The sequence below is a fragment of the Notolepis coatsorum genome (assembly GCF_963971535.1).
Source record: "Notolepis coatsorum genome assembly, chromosome: 3".
In the NCBI taxonomy this organism is placed as follows: Eukaryota; Metazoa; Chordata; class Actinopteri; order Aulopiformes; family Paralepididae; genus Notolepis; species Notolepis coatsorum.
Window position 1 is genome coordinate 160,100,315 of NC_140167.1, and position 8,779 is coordinate 160,109,093.

The window sequence follows — 8,779 nt, forward strand, 5'->3', positions numbered from 1 at the left end:
GACAGGAGCACTTGGATTGGTCCCCGGGGCGCGGCTCACGTTGACGCCCTATCTGCTCCCGGCTGCCGATGGGGGGAAGGACGACGGGATGGGTCAAGCGCAGAGACTCAATCGCATCGGCGACTGAGGAAAGACAATGCATGTGTGTGTGTGTGTGTGTATCCCGGTGTGTGTGTGCCGCTCCAATTGCATGTCCAGTTCGTTGCATGCCGAATAAAGACCCCCCTAAAGAGGTCCTGCATTATTATATTTGGTTATGTCCTGCGTTATTTCTCTCAGCTGGAATTGGGCTTTGATGTGTTGAAACCACGGCCGGGGATTATGCTGCCAAAAGTCAGGCAACTTGACGGTCGCAGCGTAAATGTTCGCTTGTAACATATTAGCGTCGTTAGCATTCGGCTCGGGTGCTTGCGGTTGCGTGACGCCGTTGCCTTGAGACATAATGCTAATGTTGTTAACGTTAACAAATGTTCTTCACAGGGTCACCAATGTGGCGATAAGTAAGTAGTGAGCCAGAGACGTAGGTCGAGTTGAGTACTTTACTTATCCTTACACATAGTAGGGGTGGACGGTATAAACGGTATAAACGGTATTAATTTGCTCTACGGTATGGATTTTGACTATACCGTTTAACCGGTAGAGCAGCTCTAAAATAGCAATGACGTCATGTAACCACAGCGCGACTATTTCAATCGCATTTGCCCCTAAAAATAGATAGAATTAGTCATAGATAATAGATATGTGCAAACTGGAAAAAGTTATTTAGGAGGCTTCGCGCAGTGGGCGTGTCAACACGCAATTGTCATTTCATAATAAACACATATCACTGCGGCGCACAGCAAGTTTCAATTTCAGTTCCTGGCATTTTTAACCAGTGGAGAAAGGTAAGATATTTCCCTATCGTTTTTCTTATATGAATTATTCTACGTTAATAAAACATACCTGGTGATCAACTACAGTTTGCTGTAAACATTACGATATGTGTGTAGTGTTATGATAACGACGGCAGCAGCGGGAGCCGGGAGGAAGGCGTGCAGCAGTGGATTTGCGAATAGCATGCAGCTGCAGAGCCGCAGAGCCAGTGGCTCTTTCAGGTCTGGTCACAGGCCCGTCAAACAGCGCCCCCCCACCCTTGCGCCGTTCTGACCCCCATCGTCTCTAAGCATTTTGTGTGTCAATTTGTTGACACATGTGTCAATTTGTTGACACATGTGTCAATTTGTTGACACAATTGTCAATTCTTAAAGCTGAGGATGAGTGGCACCTTTGTCTCAATTCTTATTCAATTCAATTCGCTCTGCGGCTCTGCAGCTACATATGCTTCTAGCAAAATCCAGCCCCGCTGTTTGCAATGGGAGCAGGAGTCTCGACTCGGGACTTATTTTATTTGGAATATAATGACTTTATACGCAAAAGTAGCCTAGTTTTAAGTTAAAATATTATAAATCTACATGCCTTGAGGATGTCATTCTTTATATAGCCTGCCTATCAGGCAAAAAAAATTATTCTAACAGAAACACTGATACCGTGATATATACCGTTACCGTCTATGCTTCAAATTATACCGTGATATACATTTTAGACCATACCGTCCACCCCTAACACATAGCATTTACAACCGTCACCCGGAACCGGAAGTTGCATTTAACCTTTTCCCTAACCAGTACAACCCACACTCTTAAAGGCACAAGCCCACCTTGGTGAATGTCTCTTAATATAGGTCACCACAATACTATAGTTTAAGGCTACTTTCACTGTTTTACTGCATTACAGTGCTGTTGTATTGTCGTTTAAAAATATATATGTTACATATATTGTTGGTGCTCGTTACATTTTGGTGGGTGCTCCTAAATTTTTGCTGGTGCTCCCAACTTTTTTTTTTTTTTTTTTTTAAAGGCGAAGCAGCGCCTCTACCACCTGAGACAGTTAAGGAAGTTCAGAGTATCTGGGAAGATACTACAGTCCTTCTACTCCGGAGCTGTAGAGAGCATCTTGACTGGAACATCACTGCCTGGTATGGTAACAGCACGGCACAGGACAAGAAGGCCCTACAGAGAGTGGTGCGCTCAGCCGAGCGTACCACGGGTATTGCACTACCACCCCTGCAGGTCCTATACAACAAGAGGTGCAAATCCAGAGCCTGCAGAATAATGAAAGACCCTCACAACCCCAACAACAGCCTGTTCAAGCTGCTGCGGTCAGGCAAACACCTGCGAACACCAGCAACTAGGACAGAGAGACTTCGGCTCAGCTTCTTCCCCCAGGCCATCAGAGCCTTGAACACTGAACTCTCCACACACAAGCACACATGAGCACACACACAACACACACACTGTACTAGGGCTGACCTTCGAAGCTTTTTTTGGCAATCGAAGCTTCGGGGTCGAGCTTAGATTTTAATTCGAAGCTTCGATTTTTCTTTTTTAGTTTTTTTTTTATCTTATGTTGTGGGACTTGTACAGCACTTTCGTAAACTTTGTTGTTTTTAAATGTGCTCTATAAATAAAGTGGGTTGGATTAATTAATTAAGTAGCCCCTTTCGTGACTGTGACGCATCCAACAAGGTTTCACTCGGCTGTGTGATTTAATTCAAGGTGGATCGCTGTTGTCGTTTGAACAACTTCAGATTTCATGGGAACTACCAATCCCCCAAATCAAGAATGTTTAAGATGAATGAAGTAAGATTTTGATTATTTGAAATATGGCCTGTGTAGACTAAACTATGCACAGAATTATGTCAGTCTACAAGTAGTGATGCACGATATATCGGCCGCCGATATAATATCGGCCGATATGGCCGTTTTTTTACACATCGGTATCGGTCCGATATCAAGATAGGACCGATATTAAAAAAAAACAAATTTTTTTTTTTTTTTTCTTTCTTCTTTTTACATGTTTTGGCCTTAAATAGTTTCAAAATATCAGTCATTTCTGAAAATAAGTTACAAAAGTAAAAAAAAATATGCGTTTTGGAAAATAGCTCTTTATTTGATTATCATAAAAAAGTGTTTTCTATACAGAGATATCGACATCGGTAAATATCGGTATCGGCCAGAACAGCAATATTAATATCGGTTATCGGTATCGGCCATAATTTTCACATCGGTGCATCACTATCTACAAGGTCCGGATTCTACATGGTCCGGCAATGTAGACCTTGTAGACTCCACTACAGACCAATTATCAGTGAATGTTCATGCATTTTTAAGAAGGGCAACTTCCACAAAGAAACAAAGAACTCACCAAAACATCTCAGTAGCACCTTATCTAAATGTTATATTTCATATATGGAGATTCATATTTATTTATGTATTGCATGCATTTCTACATTTTATTTCCTATTTTGTTTATTCATCCCAGTATCTTTCTTTCTATGTGTGGAATTCTACAAGGCGCGCGCACGCACGCACACACACACACACACACACACACACACACACACACTTACATTTAGTCATTTAGCTGACGCTTTTATCCAAAGCGACTTACAAGTTCTGTACGACAAGACAGCAAGAAGGGTACAACTCTATCAGCTGAGTAACAATGTTCATCAAAGTGTTGCGTGTTACAGTGTAGGTTAGTTTATTAGGACAAGTGCATGACAGTAAGGTTAGTCACGGTTAGATTTTTAATTTTTTTTTATCATTTCAGATAATGGTTGAAGAAGTGAGTCTTTTTAGTCGACGGCGAAAGATTGGACGGGATTCGGCTGTCCTAACTGGGATGGGTAGTTAACACACACACACACACACACACACACACACACACACACAAATCGAAGTAAAAAAAAAAAAAATTTAACACATTTTTTTGAAAAAAAAATATATATATATATTTTTTTTTAAACTTCGATTTTTTTTTAAATGTTCGAAGCTTGTGCCATCGAACGAAGCTTCGAAGCTTCGAAGTATTTAAGACAGCCCTACACTGTACACGCTCACACACTAGCAGCCACTTTAACATGAGCACACACACACTCATGCTGCACACGCTCACACTTATGGTCACTTTACAAAAGGAAAGGTCACTTTAAGAATAGTATAGTATAACGTGAGATTGTATAATATAGCATTGTATAGCAGTGTACATAAAGACCCAGTGCCTCATCCGTAGCTAACAGTGTATTGCACTACCACAGGACCTAGCATGTCCTACCATGTTCTGTAAATAATTCATGTACACGATATGCCCTACTTTGATTAGGCCTAACAAAAATAATGGTTTGTTTCCGGTTGCCGACCGACCCTGCAGATTTATGTGCGACCCAATTTATTTTATGGGAGTTTCTATTTGCGGAAAAGAATACGCATTTTGTAGAGCGCCCTTTGTTCCAGTAGAGAGCGCCAGACTCCAGCAAATGGCCGCAAGCTACAGTGTCAACATGGATGTGTGCACCGTAACCATTGTTTGTTTGTGCGGTGTGCCTCCTGAAATAGTCAGACTGGGTGCAAAAACATTTGAAGACGTGCTCCTAGAAGTAAAACAGTGCACATGTCGCTTTATATCAGCAGCTGGCAAAGTGGATAGAGCGGACAAATAGACAGACATTGCCAACGATGTATTGTCTATGCAACCACCACCCAGCTTGGGTCGCATGCCGGCGCCGTGTTAAGCTTATTTCAATTCAAGTACTTAGCACTGAAGTGCAAGGCTCCAGCGCCAGAACCTGTACCCTCCACAAGCCAGTCTGCCTTCGACTTGCTGTTTCGTGCACAGCAACGTATACATTTGCCTCCGCTGAGAACTGAACAAAATAAAAAAGACGAGTTGAGGAATGCCATTATCAAGATACCTCCAAACCAGGCGGTGGGGTTTTCTGTCCAGGCGAGCACAAACCAAGGCTCAGAATTGGTGACGGTGAGTTAACTATTTTACTAAAATGGAACGAGTCTCTGTCTGTATGTACTAGGGATGCCCCGATCACGTTTTTTGCCACCGATACCGATCACCGATCGTCGTGAGCCATATCGGCCGATACCGATCCGATACCGATCGTTTTTGATTAAAAAGAAATTAAAAATGATTTTATATAAAAAATTTTTTTCTTTTTTTTTTAATAAAATATATATATTATATAATTAGACTTGTACTTGTATTATCTGCGAGACATCGCCACCACGCAACAAGTCAAAATGCTCGCTATCTGCAAACAGCTCCACTGTCTGTGTGTACTCTAGTAGCCCAGCTCCAAAAAGGATTCTCCGGCGCTGCAGCGGGACCCTATTGGTAACGTTATGCTTTGGTCATTTCACATTCAGCAAGCCCTCAGCTCGAATACGCATTAAATCAATGTTATAAGACATTGATATCAAGAGCTATCTGTAGCTACTGCTAGCCGGCTAGATGACGTTAAGACAGAACTTTAGTTCAATGGGACATTTCGTTTTGAACAGTAAACTAACGTCAGCTAACGCAAGCTAACGCAAGCTACCGGAGGTATGAACATGGACTACTAGATTTTCTGGATCATTTGTTGATATCAGGAGCTATCGGTAGCTAGCCGGCTAAATACCGTTAGACAATGCCTACTAAACGTGAATAGTTGACTGGGTAATTTTGTTTAAACAGTAACGATAGCTAGGTAGCTAACGTTAGCGCAGGTCGAATGCACTACAGACTCGAGCAGAGGAGCCGCACCTCTTTGTTTACAAACTCTACACGGGGGCGGGCGGGGCTAGGAAGGAGGAGCAGTTTGCAGGTCCTGTGCGTCTGAGACAAGCGAGTGAGATATCCACTTGATCAGTTTCCGCGATCGGCGAATATGACTCATTATCGGAATTCCCCGATCGCATATTTATACTGATTATCGGCCGATAACGATCGGTGGCCGATCGATCGGGGCATCCCTAGTATGTACTGTATCGTTCTGTCATACTAATTGTTAGGAAGAATGAGGCAGGGTTTATGCTTCTTTGGGGTTGTTTAATTCCATTGATATCGGTTACATACAGGTGAATACCTCACTCGTCATCACACCACAGCTGCTTTTACACGTGTATTCCACAACAACAAACTAACTTCCGGTGCCACCCCCCATCTCTCCCGGGCGGAAACACACCCCCAGCTAACAGTGACACACACAACATTATTACAGTACGTTTCATTTTCATGCAAGCACTGTTTCTGTAATAGTATGAATTTGAGATAATATTTTTTACAATCAAGTTTAATTAAATAGTAAAAAAGTGCAGTCCATGTCAAGAATGAGAACAGCTCTCTGACGTCGGGATATTTAGTGAGTATATTTAGGGGTGGCATTTTTTGTACTACCTTTGTACATTGTACTTTTGTAGTACAGTGTCTTTGTATTTTAACCTTTAGTACATGTGTGGTATTTACTATAATAAAAGCTTTTTGCTGGGAGTCGGATGTGTGGTATATCTGGTTGTGGATTTCATCCTATTCCTAGATCTGACTTGTTTTAATAACATACATAAATATTTCTTCTTTGATTTGATGGGCAGTGGCAATTTCTAGATCTTTCAATCTCTCCATTGAATGATCAGAATATTGGCACAAAAGGTGTGAATGACAGTCTGACATTTTTATATAAAAAAATAAACTGACATTTCAATTGTTCTGCGCTTTAAATACGTACATGAATGTCAGAACTTTAATACTAGAAAAAAAATTCCCTTAGTATCCAGTTGCCGTGGGAAAGAATAAAATAAAATAATAAAATAAAATAAATTCCCTACCTACCCATGGCCAAACTGACAACCAACAGGAAACCAGCAATATTTTTTGTTATGCCTTACTTGTATTATTGCACAATGTCGTTCTATTGGATTCTTATTATATTATTATATATTACTATTGTATTATGCACAATCGTTGCGGGCAAGACCCCCCGCATTTCATTGTATACTTGTATGCCGTGACAAATAAAACTCTTGACTTGACATACCCAACCTCCTCCAATGTACAGTTTCTTCCACCTCAAATGTATACTCTCTTGTTTAGACTCTTTTTGTATCACAAACAGTACTGTATATTTGTAGATCTGGTATGTCATAAATGTCTAGATGTAACAGTATACTGTCTACCTGTATGTCGTGTATGTTATGATGAATTGAAAATGGGGGACCCTGATGTAAACAAGACGAAAATCTTTCTCTGGTCTGCATCCCCTTAACAATTGTTGAGCTTGATTGATTGATTGATTGAAAACTTTATTAACAGATTGCAGAATGGGTACAATACAGTACGGCTCAATACACACAATTGTTAAGGGGATGCAGACCAGAGAAAGACTTTCGTCTTGTTTACATCAGGGTCGCCCATTTTCAATTCATCATAACATTTATGACATACACGAGTCACGACATATACATAGATATACAGTACTGTTACATCCAGACATTTATGACATACAAGATATACAAATATACAGTACTGTCTGTTTAAGAGACAGAGTTTCTAAAAGAGAATATATACATTTGAGGGGGAAGAAACTGTACATTGGAGGGGGTTGAGTGGGGTGGGGGGGGTCGTTTGGACATTTACCGGGGCCAGTTTCGAATTGCAGCCTTCCATGTGCTCTTTGAGAGCGGTTTTGAAGGTGGGTAGGGATTTACATTTTTTACGGCTGTGGGTAGGGCATTCCACATTGTTGTGGCATAGTTGCGAAACGTGTTTAGTACCTTGTTTGAGCCGAATCTGTGTTGTACAGCTGTACTGTATTGTACCCATTCTGCACTCTGTTAATAACATTTTCAATCAATCAAGGCCCAGTCGGTATGGAAAAGTGGCAGAAACGCCCAACATATCATGTGCGGTCTATAAGCATAGCATAGCCTCTCAAGTAAACCGAAACAGTGGCTGAAATGCTCAACAGTTGAGATGTTCGGTCATTATTAGTAACGAGCTGAATAAAAGCACATTTCTCTCTCTCTATACATAGAGTCGCACCAGTTTCTGACCTAACGTCACTCATAACGTGGTATTAGCATAGTGTAGATTTAGCATTAGCATAGCAGCTAGCTGGTCCAGCTACCTCTGGCCAAGGCCCAGTCTGTATGGAAAAGTGGCAGAAACGCCAAACAGATCAGATGTGCGGTCAGTAGATGAATAAAAGCAGATTTTACTGTAACAAAACGGAGATGTCTACATGAACCTAATGTACCTTTGTTTACCAGAACGACAAGACTCCAGAAATGACCAATAGTATCTACCTGCACAGCCGGAGAGCAACGATCACAGGGCCGCGCTGTGGGGTCTGCATGAGCTCCGCGCATGCGCCGTGAGGGCCGCTCAGCAGCGCCACCCACCCAATGGCTGAATTGGAGTATTGCGACTGGACTGATTGATTGATTGATTGATTGATTGATTGATTGATTGATTGATTGAAAATTGTATTAACATATTGCAGAATGGGTACAATACAGTACAGCTCAATACACACAATTGTTAAGGGGATGCAGACCAGAGAAAAACGTTTGTCTTGTTTACATCAGGGTCCCTCATTTGCAATTCATCATAACATATATGACATACATGACATACAGATAGACAGTACTGCTACATCTAGACATTTATGACATACCAGATTTACAAATACAGTACTGTTTGTGATACATAAAATAGTCTAAAAAAGAGATATATACATTTGACGAATAAACTGTACATTGGAGGAGGTTGGGTGGGGGGGTAGGTTGGGTAGGTGGGGTGGGGGGGGGGACTGTAAATTGGAGGTGGTTGGGTGGGTGGGGGGGGGGGGTTGGGTAGGCGGGGTGGGGGGGGGGGTAACTGTACATTTGGAGGGGGTTGGGTTAGGACA

At 41.6% G+C, this 8,779-nt stretch overlaps 1 protein-coding gene across 1 annotated transcript in view; it reads right to left on the reverse strand.

Annotated features, from left to right (window-relative positions):
- LOC311225241 (uncharacterized protein) overlaps window positions 1-8,202 on the reverse strand; it is a 66,837-nt gene extending 58,635 nt beyond the window's left edge. The window contains exon 1 of the mRNA XM_084310458.1: window positions 8,175-8,202. The gene's annotated coding sequence lies outside the window, so the exon portion shown is untranslated. The remainder of the gene's footprint in view (window positions 1-8,174) is intronic.
- Between the last annotated feature and the right edge of the window lie 577 nt (window positions 8,203-8,779).